This window comes from Callithrix jacchus, chromosome 1 (genome assembly GCF_049354715.1).
Source record: "Callithrix jacchus isolate 240 chromosome 1, calJac240_pri, whole genome shotgun sequence".
In the NCBI taxonomy this organism is placed as follows: Eukaryota; Metazoa; Chordata; class Mammalia; order Primates; family Cebidae; genus Callithrix; species Callithrix jacchus.
This window is the reverse complement of record NC_133502.1, coordinates 91,493,662-91,511,520: the sequence shown is the minus strand read 5'-3', so window position 1 is coordinate 91,511,520 and position 17,859 is coordinate 91,493,662. Positions and strand designations below refer to the sequence as shown.

At 36.0% G+C, this 17,859-nt stretch overlaps 1 long non-coding RNA gene across 1 annotated transcript in view; it reads right to left on the bottom strand.

Annotated features, from left to right (window-relative positions):
* Positions 1-17,859, bottom strand: part of LOC118153917 (uncharacterized) — a 31,814-nt gene that overhangs the window by 9,619 nt on the left and 4,336 nt on the right. The window contains exon 3 of the long non-coding RNA XR_004743722.3: positions 4,461-4,526. This is a non-coding gene — a long non-coding RNA (uncharacterized LOC118153917). The remainder of the gene's footprint in view (positions 1-4,460; positions 4,527-17,859) is intronic.

Below are 17,859 nucleotides of genomic sequence, written 5' to 3'. Positions count from 1 at the left end.
AACTTATTGGAAAGAGCACACCATACAGTAAATATTCAAAATCTACATGAGAAGAAAACAGGAATGAAAGGAAACAAGAAAGAGGGATAGCAGGCCAGTCACAGTGGCTCATGCCTATAATCCCAGCACTTTGGAAGTTGTGGCAGGAGAATTGCTTAAATTCAGGATTGTGAGACCAGTCTAGGAAATAAAATGAGAACAAATCTGTATAAAAATAAAAAAAAATTAGCTGAACTTGGTGTCATGCACCTGTGGTTTCAGCTCTGTATGGGAGGCAGAGGCAAGGAGAATGCTTGAGTCCAGCAGATTGGGCTGCAGTTTTTTCACTGAGGTCCTTTCCAACATTTTGAATGTTAATGCATCTGTCAGTAAATGATGATTTCATATGATATATATATATATATATGTTTTACATATGATTTCATATGATATATATATATATATGTTTTACATTGATATATAAAATTTATGTACTTACTGTGTATAGTATGATGTTTGGAGTGTATTTTATAAATTGTGGAGTGACTAAACCTATGCATTTGTTTCCATACTTATCATTTTGTGGTGAGAACACTTTACAACTACTCTCAGCATTTTTCAAGAGTATAATATATAATTAACTGTAATGATCATGTTGTATAGTATAACTCTTGAACTTATTTTTCTTGCACCTTTGCTCAACATCTCCCCAGGCCCCGCACCTACCAAAATCACCCTAGCTCCTGGTAGCCACCATTCTACTTTCTACTTCTATGAGGTCAACTTTTTAGATTCCACATATGAGTGAGATCATGTGGTATTTGTCTTTCTGTACCTGGGTTATTTCCTGTAACATAAGGTTCTCCAGGTTCATTCTGTTGCAAATGACAGGATTTCCTTCATTGTTTTATGGTCAAATAGTATCCTATTGTGTATATACACCATATTTTCCTTTATTCATTCATTCATTGATGGACACTTAGCTCGATTCCATATCTTGGCTATTGTGAGTAATGCTAGTATAATCGGGGGAGTGCAAATTTTTCTCAACATACTGATTTCATTTCTTTTGGATGTATACCTAGTACTGGGATTATGAGATTAAATGGTAGTTCTATTTTTGTTTTTTTTTGAGCAAGTTTCCCACTGTTTACAATAATGACTATATTAATTTATATTTCTACTTACAGTGTACAAGGATTCCCTATTTTCTATACAGTGATAATTTCTTTGAGAGTAAGTTTGAATATTCAGCCCCAGGCCAAGATGCCAAAAACAGATACCATTTGTTCTAAATTTTGGGGGGAAATAATACATTTATTATGTTGTTTTTATTACCCCTTTTTAGGGTGGAAACATTGTATTTTCCTGTGTTCTTAGCCTTCTTTTCTGTTGCTTTTCCTTCCTTCCTCTTTATTAGGACCTTCCTGTAATTTCGTTATTTTGCTTTGTGGGTATTGTTGCATTTGTTGATAGAAAGAGCAATGTGAAGACTGAGGGCTTCATAAGGCCTTAAGTAATTTGTTCAATATTATTACAGAACCAGATACACTTTGCTATCCTAAATAGTTCATATGCCTGTCCTTTTACTATTCATTAAGCTATTTGAAGAAAAGTGCTGTAGTATGTTTGTGTTGGATATTTTTCTTTATGTCTTCCAGGTCCAATATCCACTTTTTTCTGTCTGTGTTCCCAGGGGTGTCTGCTTGGGTGAAACTGATGATAGGTACCAGCAGGGGATCACAGGTGGGGACAGAGTTAGGCTGGAATTGGTTCCCAGGCTCCTGAGATATCTCAGGATGGGCTATCGCCCATTCCATTCAGTGCTCTCTGGGCTCCAGTAATTGCTCCTTGTCTTTACTTAGTCTAGGGCTAAGTGAAGCCCCTCACAGCAACTAGGTATGAGGCACTACATCATCCTTTGTTCTTTAGCCAGTTTCTTCTATTTTGCTCACTTTAAATATGCTGTTTCCTGAATTCATATATTTCTCAGTTCCTAGCACAAATTCTACATTTTTGTTGAATGAAGAAAATGCATTTTATCAAAAATTCTATTTTACAAATCCTAATTTCTCTTGACTAAGTTCCAAAAATATAAGGAATCTACACTTGGAAGTGAGAGCAGTAGTTCCCATTGATTCTATGAAGAATAACATATTAGAGTCCTTATTCTAAGCAACCATTTTTTAAATTTATATAAATAAAATAACTGTTTTTTAAATTTATATAAATATTAGTAATGAGAAAAATGGTCTAGGAATTGATTTCACTTGTTCTTTAAAAGGTGTAACTTGCTAAATGATTTAATCTACTGCTAGTAATATAAATTAATAGTTAATATTTTCATTTTGAATTTTATTGAGATATCTTAGAAAGTATATTCAAATAAACAAAGAAGAGGAAAATGAACAAATACAAGGACTGGTACTTTGATTTGTGTAACTTAGGTATACTATTAGGTTTAGTCATAATAAGTGTACTTTTCAACTCTTCATCTGTGAGCCATGTTTGGTTGCTAAAGAATGCCTTCTTCCATTTTTCCAATCCAGTCTATTATCAGTGGGCATTTGGGTTGATTCCAGGTCTTTGCTATTGTAAACAGTGCTGCAATGAACATTCGTGTACATGTGTCCTTATAGTAGAACGATTTATAGTCTTTTGGAAAAATGTGGCACATATACACCATGGAATATTATGCAGCAATCAGAAATGATGAGTTCGTGTCGTTTGTAGGGACATGGATGAATCTGGAGAACATCATCCTCAGCAAACTGACACAGGAACAGAAAATGAAACACCGCATATTCTCACTCATAGGTGGGTGATGAAAAATGAGAACACATGGACACAGAAAGGGGAGTACTAAACACTGGGGTCTATTGGGGGGAAAAGGGGAGGGCCAGTGGGAGGGGGAGGTGGGGAGGGATAGCCTGGGGAGAAATGCCAAATGTGGGTGAAGGGGAGAAGAAAAGCAAAGCACACTGCCATGTGTGTACCTACGCAACTGTCTTGCATGCTCTGCTCATGTACCCCAAAACCTATAATCCAATAAAAAATTTAAAAAAAAAAAAAAAAAAAAAAAAGAATGCCTTCTTTTGCACAGAAAGTGAAATGCAGCAGGGAGGGTGTGAAATATCTCTTACCAGTTTTATGTGCTTCTTATGCTTCTACTTTGAATGCAGTTTTTAATCTATTCTGTTTATTTACAAAAATCATATGGACACTGATTTCTTTTCTCCAGAGATACACAGATTTTTGGTGCTGCAGCCCTTTAGGTACTATACTTGGCATTTTTAAAGTTTCCTATGAATTGTTAACAGATTTTTTTCCTTTTAATTTCCCTGCTAATTTTGGAAATTTTTAGTGTTTCATGTGTATTCAAATATAATAGATCATTCATTAGATTAGGAAAGAATTGTTGATGAATACATGATAATAATAACAATTTTATTTTATTTTTCCAGTACTCCAACACAAAAAATGAGTCTTTTTGTGTGTGATTTTATAGTTTATCTGAACAAATAATGTGTACAAATTGTGCACTGAGTACTCACAGCTTTTTTGGTTTTCTTTATAACTTGCACAAGTACTATATTTCATGATTGTAAGGAAGACAATATATCATGTCAATTCCTTAAGTAGTTTTGCTGTGCCTCAGTTAAAATCCATGACCTACTACTTATTTCTGAGTCTCAGTTTCTGTGTCACTAAAACTTGGATAAAAATCATACTTATTAATATGGTAGTTAATGAGAATTCAATATTGTCTTACATTTAGTAAGTGCTCCAAATATGTTAGAGGCTTTTATTCTGAAATCTCATAATATTTTTCTATACCTTTTGAAATGCATGGGTATTTCTGCTCTCTATTTTACTTATTTTTGTAAAAACTATGTCATCAACTGGTTATTTTTGTAGATTCCTACGACCTTTTTTTTTTTCCTTTTTTAATAGAGACGAAATCTTACTATGTTGCCCAAGCTGGAATGCAGTGGCTTTTCACAGGTGTGATTACAGCCCACTGCAGCCTCCAATTTCTGAGTTCAATCAATCTTCCAGCCTCAGCCTTCTGCCTAACTAGGACTACAGGTGTGCACCCATATCTTTGACAGAGTTTTATCTACCACAACAATAATTCTTATTTTATCAGGTTTGCAGTAAATATTTGCACATATATGAAGAAATGTATTTTTAATGGGTATATGTATTTTTTAACAGGAAAATCACTATCTGAAATTCTCCATAGCTTCTTTCTAAAATAAAATAATTTTATCATTTTGCTAAAAAGATGTAATACAAGCTGTAGAGCTTCAATTAGCCCTTAGAAAGCATGGCTATTTTCATGAAGTGTGAATGTTCTCTGAGAATGGAAATTTTAAGAACAGGAACTTAACTGAAAGTTAAGATTATAAAAGGGAAACAAGAATGAAAGAGGAATCATCAAACCACAGTTCATTAAGTGTCTTCAAGATGTTACCTACTTCGTATAGACTTAGCACTCCAGGTGGAGCATGGCAAAGGAAGATTCAATTCCCAGGCTGCTCTCCCTGTGGTTAGATAAAAGAAAAAGAAAAAGGAAAAGAAGGATACAAGTTATACAACTGAGATTATATGAGACTTTTTTCACAAAGTAATAAAAAGATAAAAAGAAAACTGGACTTGCTATAGACTTGCTGTGTGGCTGTGGGGGGGGGGGTTTTCTCCCTTCTCTATATGTTGGGGAAAACAAAAACTTAGAAGTGCCTCTAGACCAGATAATCTGTTACATCTTTTACAGAGAATAAACATAAATTATTACCATTATGCTTTTTTACATTGGAGACAGACTGCTTTTAAATTATTTTCAGTTATTACATAACCATTCAATTCCATGAACAAATTAGAGGCATTTGTTAGATGTTTAAAAAATAACAACTTAGGTTCGATTATTTGTGCATGACAAGAAACAGTGTTTATAAACTAGAATTAAAAGACATTACCATACATATATTTCCATATTGTCCTGAAAAGCATGCTTCATAAGTAAACAATTTTTAAGGAGTTTGTGAGCTTGAAATGTATATATCTGTGTGTATATATGTATATATACATATCTGTGCATATATATGTATACGAATGCAAATGGATCTCAAAGTGTAATACCCTGAGTTTAGCTGTTCAACTTGCAACATATTAGCCCAGAATTACTTACACTCTGGTTGAAAAAGGTGAAGGACTAGGAGTTTAAACTTTTACATGGGATCATTTTTCCCCCCTTTTCGCATGTATTTTCTTTGTATTGCTGAATTGATTTGCTGATGCTCAAATAAGTCTTTCTATCTGGGTTGGGATAAACTAGTAATTTTCATGTCTTTTTTAATAAGGTAGAAAAAGCATCATTTTTTTTTTACTGGAAATGCACTTTATAATGTGAATTTCTCAAATTTAAATATGAGGGCATGAAAGGATAGAAAACAGTATTTGTTGGTCCACAGATATGACATATTTTATAAAACAAAATAAACAAGCCCACCCCTGTAGGATTTCCCAGCTTGCTGTGCTTCATTATAGATTGTAGAGCTATGATTAAGAAAAACCTGCTTTTTCTTTTATCTGTACCACATATTGTACTCATTCTCCTCTAGCTATTTGTGAGCAATCAGGTCCTTAAACTGAAACCCTCTTAAAATTTGTCTTCAGTCTCTTCGGAAATATGCTGTTATTCTCCACACTCCCTGCCACCAATGACTTAATCAAGACAATATGCAAAATGTTATTTCTCCACTGCTTACATCTCTCCAAAAGGGGATCATTATTTTAAAGTCAAGGTATCTAGTGTAAAAGTATGGGTGTTGGAGGATAACCCTGTGATTGGATAGCTTGTTGAGATGCACTGCTCTAGTCCAATTCTCATTTTGATTTATTTAAGTTTGGATATAACAGTATTAAATTAGCAAAGACAAGCAATGAACAAAGCCCTGGAGATGAATTAGCCATTGTCTCTGGTCCATTAATCTCCTCTTCAATTCTAGAGAATTGTGGCTCACCCAGACCCGAAGATCAAATAAAATGCCTAATTGGGAAAATCCTAAACAAGTGTGTCCTGGGGAGCTTGAATTTATTTGTCACCCACTCAAACAACTGTGTTGTTTATATAAGTCTTTAAAACCCTGATACTTTTCCGCTACTATATCTTAATCCCTGGTTCTTTATGCTCAGGAGGGCAATTTAGAGTTGTTTTCAATTAAGTAGAATGGAGAGGGGCACTTATTCCAAAAACAGATAGCTGTGTTGTGAGTATTTTGCCAAACATCTTGAGTGGTTTAGATTTAAGCATCAGATTGGGAGAATCTTTGGGATCTCCTTGCAGATAATGATATCTGCTCTTTGGTGCTTTTAATATCAGTAACAAATGGTTGAACATAACCACAATTAAGGACATAAGTGTGGCAAGGAAGGTTGAGATGTTAAGACTAAACACAAATGTGAAGCAAAGAGCTGAAATCATTATCTAGGATGGCAATCCAGATCACGCAATACTTTCATTTAAAATATGCAGATGATATGCAAATAATTGTGGTCAAACTTTTATTTAACACCGGGCAAAATAGAATGAAAATAAATCCATTGAATTTTGTTCACACAGAGGTGGAACATTCATTTTCATGACCTATAATGTGTTTTATATATATATGCACACACTTCATGTTATATATTAAAAAAACTGAGTGTCAATTTACTAACAGCAAAGTACACACTCTGTTAATATTGACTGTCTCAACAATAATTTAAACTGCAATACTTATGTTGCATCATGTTTTATAAAAATCAAGTCATTGAATTTTCACAGTGAACCAAGGGAAGACAATATTATTAACCCTATTTCATAGATGAACAAATGGCAGTGGCATCTAGTGGTTAGAGATTCACCCAAGATTGGTCAGCTGGTGAGTGGGTAGAAGCAAAGTTTACACTGCTTTTAAAGACTAGGCTGCTTTTAAAGACTAGGCTGTTGGTACTCGACTGCAGGCTATTATCACTAAGATTGCAGAAAGTCTTAGATGAGAGACAAGGGTATTAGATTTCAGAATTGTATGAGAAATTTTCTATTTAGCAATATCTATGTGATGGTGAAAATCCACTTAAATTCTTCACTGTAAATTTATTTGGCTAAGCTGACTGATGGCAACATATCTACTTTGTACTGTATTCCTTCAGCCTGGCCTCCTATTTTTAGGTGTGTTAGTATACTTTGTTTTCAGCTGAAGTTATTAATTGGGACAAAATGTTAACTGCCTGGGAATGTTGCATAAGGATTAAGTCAACTTATGTGTTACTTTGATTTAATTTTCTATTGTTGATGAGCTATACATGAATTGGCTTTTAAGAAATATTCATTGAGGTAAAACAGTCTGTATTTAAGATGAAGAATAATTTAAGCAGAAGGGTTATGTGATGATAATTAGTATGATACCTTAGGCATAATAGTTTTGAATTTTGTTTTTATGTAGGCTAATTTATAGTTATTAGGTTTGACAATCATGTATCAAATGGATCACTGATTTACAATGTATTTTTCAGTTAAGGGACATATAGATACAATGTTTTACTTGATTTTCAGAACAGTCTTGTGGGTTATGATATTTTTATTATTTCCATTTTATAAGTGAAGAAATAAAGACATACAAAGGATGAGTGATTAGATGAGCTATAGCAATAACACAGCTACCTAATGTAAAACCTGAGTAAAAGAACAAAACATTGAGACAGGAGAGATTATACAAATATTAGAGTAAAACATTGAGACATTTTCATTATTCTACTTTACCTTTTATGTGAAGTTATAACAACTAGGTAGATTTGGAGTGGGCAATCTAAGCATTCTTAACTTTTAGAGGCAAAGTTTAGAGAAAGTCAACAATCCTGACAAGGGTCCAGAAAAAAATGATACCAACAGCCAGGTTGAAACTGATGTAATATTTTTATGTAACTGAAACATTTACAGGGCTAATTTCTACAATTTGAAGTACTCAAAGATAATTTTAAAATTGAGTACAATTCTAGTCAGATTTTCCAACCTTAAAAGGGATAGTTATGTTCAGTCTAAAATATTTACTCATACATTACTAATCAGTTATATATCAGTGAGCAACAGATGTCTAGAAGACTCTAGATCTGTGATCAATAACATTAAATTTAAGAAATCTTCCTCGCAAAATAACATAATCTCCATGTTTGTTAATTAATGGAAGGTGGTACTGAAGCATCATCTATATCTGATATTGAAAGATGTTATGATTCTGAGACTGTATTAACAGCATAGCCAGGCAGTTCGGGCAGACGACATACTGATTATTTGCCTTTTGTATAGAGAATTAATTATAGCTTGACTTTGCTCATGTTTTGGTCTGGTTGTTTTAACGATGTGTGGCTTCCATCTGCCTTTTTAGAAGCATTCTGTAAGAGAAGCAATATTAATCTCACTGGCTAATAATTCATTTAGCCAGTAAGTTAACAAAAATGTATTAATTAATTCTTATGCACCAGAAACTCTGTTAGAATCTGGGGATACAAATGTGAGCAAAAATAGACATACTTTTTGTTTTCATAAAATTTAATGTCAAGTATAAAAGACAGATATTAATCAAGTAATGTGTAACAAATAATCTAAACCACTTTCTTTCTTTCTTTTTTTTTTTTTTTTTTTGAGACTGAGTTTCGCTCTTGTTACCCAGGCTGGAGTGCAATGGCGCGATCTCGGCTCACCACAACTTCCACCTCCTGGGTTCAAATAATTCTCCTGCGTCAGCCTCCTGAGTAGCTGGGATTACAGGCACGCGCCACCATGCCCAGCTAATTTTTGTATTTTTAGTAGAGACGGGGTTTCACCATGTTGACCAGGACGGTCTCGATCTCTTGACCTCGTGATCCACCCGCCTTGGCCTCCCAAAGTGCTGGGATTACAGGCTTGAGCCACCGTGCCCAGCCCAAAACCACTTTCTTAAAAGCTATGAAAGAGAGGTATATTGTAGTCTGTAACTTTGAGAACATGTGATCCAGGAAACTAAATTCATCTGGAGAGTCTGGTAATGTTTCCTTGCAAAATCTGTAAATAAATTAAGGATGAGTATAAGTTAGGTAAAAAGTGAAGGACAGAGCAGCTGTAAAATGGGTACAGTCCATGCAAAGGCTTCCTTACAGGGGAAGCAAGGCATACACAGTGATTGGGGAGCAGAAAGTGAGAAAGAGTATGGTGGACTATGAGGCTGGAAAAATGAGTTGATGCCCTGAAGAAATTTGGCTTATTAATCCCAAATGGTCATTTCTTCATATCTATATACATTCAACACATAGATGTTTCATATGATGTTTCTATGAAGATGTTTTCTTGGATGGGATTAACGTTTAAATTGATGGGCTTACATTACCTTCTATAATGTGGCAGTGCCTCCTTCCATCAGGTGAAGGCCTTAATAGAACAAAGGCCATCCTCCATTCATCAGGAAAGACTTCTGCCAGAAGACTGCCTCTGACCTCAAGCAGTGACTTTTCCTTGACTGTAGCCTGCCAGCCTACTCTGTAAATTGTGGATTTACCAAGTTTTCAAAGTCATTTGAGCCAATTTAAAAAAATAACTCTCTATTTCTCTCAATGTTTCTCTCTATTCCTCTCTCTCTAGAAAGATACACACACACACACACACACAGAGAGAGAGAGAGAAAGAGAGAGAGAGAGAGAGAAAGAGAGAGAGAGAATAGATAGATAAATTGATCCCATTGGTTTTATGTCTCCAAAGAACCCTGACTAATACACTAGGTTATTAGAATGATGGAGCACATACCTATTTGGATACTTAAGGCAGAGTTTACAACTAAATATAGTCTGGTAATACAAGACCAAGAGAAATAAGTGAGCTAGATAAATCACTCTAAGAACTATAAGAATGAGAGGGTATGGTGGTGGTCCAGAGTGCCCAGGCAGGCTCATGGAGTTGGTAAGACTTGACAGATGGAACAGGGGTAGGTAGCCCAGTTATGGCATGAGCAATGGAATACAGGGAGAAGCAAGTGTGGGATGATTGCAAGCCTCTGCACAGACCAGCCTGGACAAAGTAGAGGCTTCTGTTAATTAGCACTCAAGCCTGGCATTCATCCCTCATTCAAGAGGAGTATCAGAACCCAGAGCTATCTTGTTTTTAGAAGGAAGACAATGTGGAGTGAAACTGGATGTGTGGCAACCTCACAGGAAAGGCAAGTTGATAAGATTTTCTTTATGAATTATTCAGAAACAGAAAATTAAATAACGAGTCCTGTATGACAGTCTAGTTCTATCAGGATTGTTTTCACCTCACAGGGGGATACAGAACAAGATGAGTAGAGCAAAAAGAAAGTAAAATAGCCAGTCAGCCAAATATAGCGAGAGAAACAGTGCCTTGGACTCACAGCATGTGGACTGAATGAGAGACGTGCTCCTGAGGGAGCGGTAAAGCAAGCCTTCTGTTCGCTGGCGATGCGAACCTACGAGCGCGAACTGCATTGCCAGAGTCCTTTACTGCTCTTTATGCAACTAGGTTAATCTTTTTTGTTGCTTCTTTCTTTCTTTCCAGAAAAGAACTCAGAGAATTTTACTGTAGGTAATGTCTGGGAAAAGTTCTTTTTTTTATGTGCACTGTGGTGCTTGCTGCTATAAAGCCAGTGACTTAGCCAACTTTGAAGTCATCAGTTCTGATTTGTCACTCAGTAGGTTCAGTTTATGGGGGCAAAGAACCAAGCCGTCCCATTCTGAGGAGGTACAGAATGCATTTCTTATGGGCTGCTATAGGCAGGGGTTCATTCGTTCCATGGTCTCAGCTGCTCTAAATAACAGATTAGTAAGTTGTTGCACCTGACATTTAACCCTGGGCATTAATTAAAAGTGGCCTGCTGTGGTATTTGGGCAAGTGTGGGTAGAATAAGGTAGTAGTAATACTGCCAGAGAGCAAGCTGTGAACATCTTTTAACAACGTTTTTACATACTTAGGATGTAGAAATTTATTTTAATGACACTGACATAATTTTAGGACAAAAGAAATAGCATATCTCAAAAAACTCTGGTATTTTGCATTCAGTTGATGAGGTAAGACACAGTAGACAGTTTGACTATTATTCAGCTTCATCACAATGTGTAGTCAATTTACAATATATGCCAGGCCCTGCATTAAGCAATCTAGATGCTTTCTCTTATTGTCATGTTGCAACAATGTGTATTTAACCTTTAGTAAATTTTATTGAGCGCTTATTTTGTGCCAGTTGCTGGGGGTGTAGCTTTGTACACAATAGATGAGGTTTCTTATTCAAGGGAGTTAGAGTCTAGTCAGCCAGAGACAATGTTCAAAAGTAGAGTGGACTTTGGGAAGCTGAGGTGGGTGAATCATCTGAGGCCAGGAGTTTAAGACCAGCCTGGCCAACATGGTGAAACCCTGTCTCTACTAAAAATACAAAAAATTAGGCTGGGTGCCATGGCTCATGCCTGTAATCCCAGCACTTGTTAGGGTTGTTATTTTGGGTATAACTTTTTCAATTGAAGCCATTATTCACAGAGAGTTAACAAAATGTTGATATCAAAAACAATTTCTAAAGTACTGCCTATATCACACACATTCTTTTGAACAGTATAGGAGCCATAAAAATGGGCTGGGCATGGTGGCTCATGCCTGTAATCCCAGCACTTTGGGAGGCTGAGACAGGCAAATCACCTGAGGTCAGGAGTTCAAGACCATCCTGGCCAACATGGTGAAACCCCGTCTCTACTAAAAATACTAATGTTAGTCAGGAATGGTGGTGCACACCTGTAGTCCCAGATACTTGGGAGGCTGAGGCAGGAGAATCACTTGAACTGGGAGGCAGCAGTTGCAGTGAGCCGAGATCCTGCCACTGCACTCCATCCTGGGCAACAGACCAGGACTCCATCTAAACAACAACAATGAAAGAACAAACAAGCAATAAACAGGTAAACAAATATGTGATCATTAATAAGTTCAATGAATAAAGCAAAATATGAAAATGTGATAGTGAACAGGGAGAATTTGATGATCAGGGAGGGCCTCTATGAAGTGGTAACATTTGAATTGAGACCTGAATGATGAAAAGTATGTAGCTATGAAAGGAAATTATAGGAAGAAGGAATAATGACAGATGGGAAAGAGTTTGGCTTCTAAGTTGACAGAAATATTGCCATTTTGGATAGGACATGGTAACTCAGTTGGTATGTGTAAGGAAGTATAGCAAGCAAGGTAGGTGAGAAAGGAGTTTGGATTTTAATTTAATTGCAATGAGAAGGGTAGACTTGTCTTTGTCCTGATGAATGGAAAGGTCCAAACTACACTTGGAAAAATAACTCTGGATGTCATTGAATGGACAGAGAGTGTTGAACATGATGAGAATGAGCGGGTAAAAAGTGGTTTTATATTTTGGGCAAGAGTTAATGATTGAAATAATGAGATATAGCCAGAGAAGGGTTATGTTTTAAAAACAAAGGGGACAGAATTATTACTGGTTTGGATAAAAGTATAGTGTGAAGAAAATAATCAAGGATGATTCTAAGTTTGAATAACTGGTTGGGAGTTGATTCAGTGACAATGAAGAAGACTTAAGAGTGGTGTATATAAATGTACACAAGGTGGGTGAGAAGAGTAAATATTTCTGTTTGGCTTAGTTTAAGTTTTCAATGATATTAATGCAAAATGGATATGCTGATATATGGAGATGGATATGAGAGCAAAGAGAGATTTTAGAGATAAAATTTTCAAAGTCCTCAAAGTGCAGTATTTGAAACCATGAGACTGAATTAGACAACTAAGGAGAAAGTTGTAGTCAGAGAATAAGGCAGAAAAAGAGATCTCGGGGTGTTTCAATATTTTAAAATCTGTTGCATAGCCAGGTGTGGTGGTGTACACCTGTAGTCTCAGCTACTATGGAGGCTCCTGTGGAAGGATCACTTAAGCCCAGGAGTTTGAGGCTACAGTGAGCTATAAGGTTGCCACTGCACTCCAGCCTGGGGGACAGAGTGAGACCCTGTTTATAAACAAATAAAACAAATAAATATATGATGCAAAAGTCAAGAATCTAGCAACTTAAATTGGGAAGTGTCTAGGGATGTAAGGTAAAAACCTAATAATCTGTTGGCAAAAGAAAGTGTAACAATAAAAAAGTGCATTAAAAATGTCAGCAGGATTTTTCCATTTTAACATAAGGAAAAATATGTTGGACTATCAGGTAAGTTAGGGTAATTGGTTAAGAAAAGAAGGAGATATTGTATAGATTTGCCTTATGAGATTTAGTTATGGCCTGAAGGCAGTTAAAGAATTATGAGAGATATGAAGAGGGAAAAGAGTATAAAATAATCATAATAAAGAATGTGAATTACCGAAGATATATTGTAGGACTGTAAAATATGGGGTTGTCTATTTGAGATTTACAGCTATAAATTTTAAGGTGATCAGTCAGCAGAATTGTTCAATTTTCTAGGGTTACATTCAGTGTCTTGAGTGCAGATGCAGAGTTAGATTTACACAATTTAATCTGAATTGGGAATTTTTCAAATATGTACTATAAGAAAAAGAAAGGTGAGGATCATGCATGTGCTTTCAAGGAAATGGATATGATGCTAAACCATGGAACTAGTGCAGACAAGGAGGGAAGGAAAAATGTGAATAGGGTAATGGATACTGAAAAAGGGATCAGTGGATTTCAGTTCTCACAAAGGTAGTTCCAAAAGTAGCAATATTAGAGTAAGTGATCTGAAAGAATAAAGAGTAATAGGACGTTTGAAGTCCATGTTCATAGCCAATGTGTGTTATTGATGAATTCCAGGTTAATTTTTGATCATGTGAGTGGACAGTTAAGGTGGAATGGAGGAAAAGGATCAATAGAAATAAGAATATCAAATAACTTGAAATTCAGGATGTGGCAATTATGACAGGAGTAATGTAATCACTGATGAATTATGTTGTGGGGGAATGACTGAGAATTTTATGGAAGAAAAAAATAGGACTGGTAAAAATGATAAAAATAAGATATACATATAAATATACACAATATGATGCATGCACATAAATACACATAAATATGATGCATATATCGAAGAAACTGCAATTGTTGAAAGCTGAAGAAGAGAAATAGTTTAAAAGTAGCAATGGTGGATGATTGCCTAGAGAAAGTCTGTTGAATGCCTGCTGCCTGGTACAATACTTAGTACCCCCTTTTTTTTAAGTATCCTAGTGTTAAATGGTCACTCCAATAAAATGGTATTTCTATTATTTCCCTTTTGTGTGTGGGGTGTAAGTAAGGAAAAATTAAAACTCTGGAAGAGTTTTTAAAGCTATTTTCCTCAGTTGGCGTTCATGTTTCTGGTAGAACTAGAAGAGAAAGAAACTACCTAGAAGACATTTGCAAATATATGTGCATGTGTAGGGGGCTAGTTTGAGATCTTTAAAGACAGCCAAGAATCTTGGGAATGAGAGGAGAAATGGTTGCTGGGGTCATATTAGGGGATTCACAGAATGAGTTGAAGGGGATCTGTGAGCCTTAGATTCTTCACAATGACCAGTCCTATACCACAGAAGATTTGGGGATTGAATACCTCAGGGTGAGATGAGTAGTCTCACAAAAAAAAATGTAGATTTTATTGCAAGTGAGATTATGCAGTGATTGAAGATGCAGTATTATGGTGGTCAGTCATGCTTTAAAGAAGAGGCTACTTCACAGGAGCAATGGACTGGACAGAGACCTGATTTCTATTATTTCAAGTAACCTTGTAGTACATAGCTTAACTCCATCATTGAATTCTCCTCTTGATTTATTCACTCATTGATTTGTTTATTCAGTAAATAATCATTTATGGATTGCTATGTTAAGAGCCATGGGGAATCTATCTAAACGTAAAGAGTATAAATTCTGGTCTGACATGGTGGCTTATGCCTGTAATCCCAGGACTTTTGTAGGCCAAAGTGGGTGGATCACCTGAGGTCGGGAGTGTGAGACCAGTCTGGCCAATATGGTGAAACCCTGTCTCTACTAAAAATACAAAAATTAGCCAGGCATGGTGGAGGGCATCTATAGTCCCAACTACTTGGGAGACTGAGGCAGGAGAATCGCTTGAACCCTGGTGGCAGAAGTTGCAGTGAGCCTAGATTGTGCCACTGCACTCCAGCCTGGGCAATAAGAGAGAAATTCCTTCTAATATATATATATATATAATATATATATATATATTAGGAGTTTCTCTCTTATATATAAAATTTACATATAAAATTTTATATATAAATTTCTCCTTCTAAAATTTATATATATAAATTCTACAAGAGGAAACTCAGAAGGTGAAATCTAACTACAAGAAAAGTTGAGAGATAAATACCATAAAGCATATTAGTTGGTATTATTAATGTCATATTAATGACTGCTATTTACTGAATGTTCATATAGTCTAGGAACTGTGCAAACACTAACACCCTGTTTATTGAATGTCAAGGGGGCAGATGTTTGTTACCCACCTATTGGAAGTGATTGGTTGATTATTAAGTGTTAGGGTCCCTCACTTGGCACACTTAAAACGCAAAGTGATCTGTTCAAAAATGTGTTCTTTTTCCCAACAGAAAAGTCTGTAGTAGCTAATGGACTTCAGGTGGGCCTTAGACTATAGCTGAATTCAAGATGAAAGTGGGGCAACGTGAGCCGTTAGGGCAGTGATTTTCAGAGGGCATTTACATGAAACAATGAGATAATTATTTGGGCTAGATTGTAAGCTGGTGAAAGGCATGGGTGACAAATAAGACTCAAAAGACATGTAATGCCTGAATCCGTGTAACATCTGCATTGAACATATAAATATCTGCTAAAAAAAAAAAACAAGGAAAAAGAAGGAAATCATAAGCTGTGCAGCAGTAACACATTTTTAGCTAATCTTAATCTGTGTCACCTTCCTTCCCCCACCAACCATAGCTGCTATTTCTACCTTTTGCCAGTCCCCAAATTCAAGCAGGTGGCTTGATTTTTGTTTACAAGGTCTTGAGTCTTAGAGTGGAATAAGAAGAGGATTTGGGAAATAGACAAAGTGATTCCATCAGAGTCATGAAAGGACAATGATTTTTCCTAGACAAATATAGAGGGAGGAGAGGCAGGAAGAAGAGGCATGGGCAAATGACTGACAGCTGTGGCAGGAGGTCCAGGAGCTAACTGAAAGGAATAGCAAAATGTGGCCAAATAGATGAACAGTAATGGGATATCTGGATTTAAAGAATATAATGGCTTTGAGGTTGGATATTGTAATAGGGTGATAAAAGACTCGAAGTCTCAGTGCCTTTTACCCTCTCTAAGCCCAAGTAACTTTAATAGAGACCTTGGATAGGGGTAGATAAAAGTATTAGGTTGTAATTTTCAGGAGAATTGCCTGAACCCAGGGGGCGGAGGTTGCGGTGAGCCGAGATTGCACCATTGCACTCCAGCCTGGGTAACAAGAGCGAAACTCCGCCTCAAAAAAAAACAAAAACAAAAACAAAAAAAAAAGTATTAGGTTGGTGCAAAAGCAACTGTGGTTTTTGCCATTAAAAGTAATTAAAAGTAATGGCAAAAACCGTAGATGGGGTAGTAATCAAAGTCAAGAAAGACAAAGTTTCTCACATGTCTACTATGAAGGGAAGGAACTTGAACATACATTAATTTATTCAAAATCAAGTTATTGAAAATAAAGCCATGCTTCTTAAATATCAAAATTTGTGGACTGATTAATGTCAACTGTTTCAAACTCTTCAGGCTGTATTTATTAGGCTGGACTAGCCTAGGATGGGGCAAGAAAATTAAAAAAGCCAAATCTCAGTGCCTAACCCAATACACATGTATCTTTCTCCCTGATTAGAGTTTGATATGATTCAGCAGCCTTTCTATATCTTGTGGAAAAACAAAACACGTGGACTCTAAGGTTGCTACAGAGAGAATAGAGGTAGATAAAGTACATTTGTTTCTAATTGCTCCAGCCTGCAAAACACATTGTTGTCTTGCAGCAGTTAATATTGTTTTAAATTAAATAGAAGAAGGGAAGGGGAAGTGAGAAATACAGAGTAGCACATAGATATTTGGTAAGCACCACCCATCTGTGACCCAGAGACCCTAGCAGTTGGACAAAAGAGAAATCTTATTTCAGCTTCTGCACTGCAAATACTACACTTCTTCCAGATAAGTGCTATTTTTTTTCCCTGTGGCAGAGGGCTTTTTGAATCCACGGTTCTTGCTTTCCAGACTCTCATAATGTTCCACGAAGTCCATTTGTATGTTCAAGGCAGTGCTTTAATTCCCCTTCTCCATAATTTTCTGTCTTTCTCCCCCATAAAAGTTACAAAACTAATGAAACAGTTAATTGTGTGACATAAAGAAAAACTTAATCAATTGCATTTAAAAATTTAAAATCTGGGGTTATTTAATAATTGCTATAATAATTCCATGGCATACTGTTTTAAGACTATTATTTGGACCAATAATTGAATCGAATTACAGCAAATCTTTATCAGTTTGAGTCTGTGAACTTCTACTAGAAAATTTATTTGCAGTGACTATACTAATATGGTGTAAAGGTGGCATTTAAGATTGTCCCCTGAGGAGTAAAGAAAGAACAGACCATTTCAGACATTTTAAAATATAGGACATTCTCTTTGTGCCTGCAATTCACACTCACACACTGCAAGACATCCTCTGCAACGATGGACATGTGCAAAAAACAAAAATGTCATGGATCCTCTTAAAAGCTAGATTATCTCTCTGTCTTGAGAATTCAATCTTATTAAACTGATTTGACATTGAATTAAAACTTCTCACCAAACAGTGTGTAATAACCAGAGGCAAGAGGACATTACAGTATTAACATTTGGTCCTA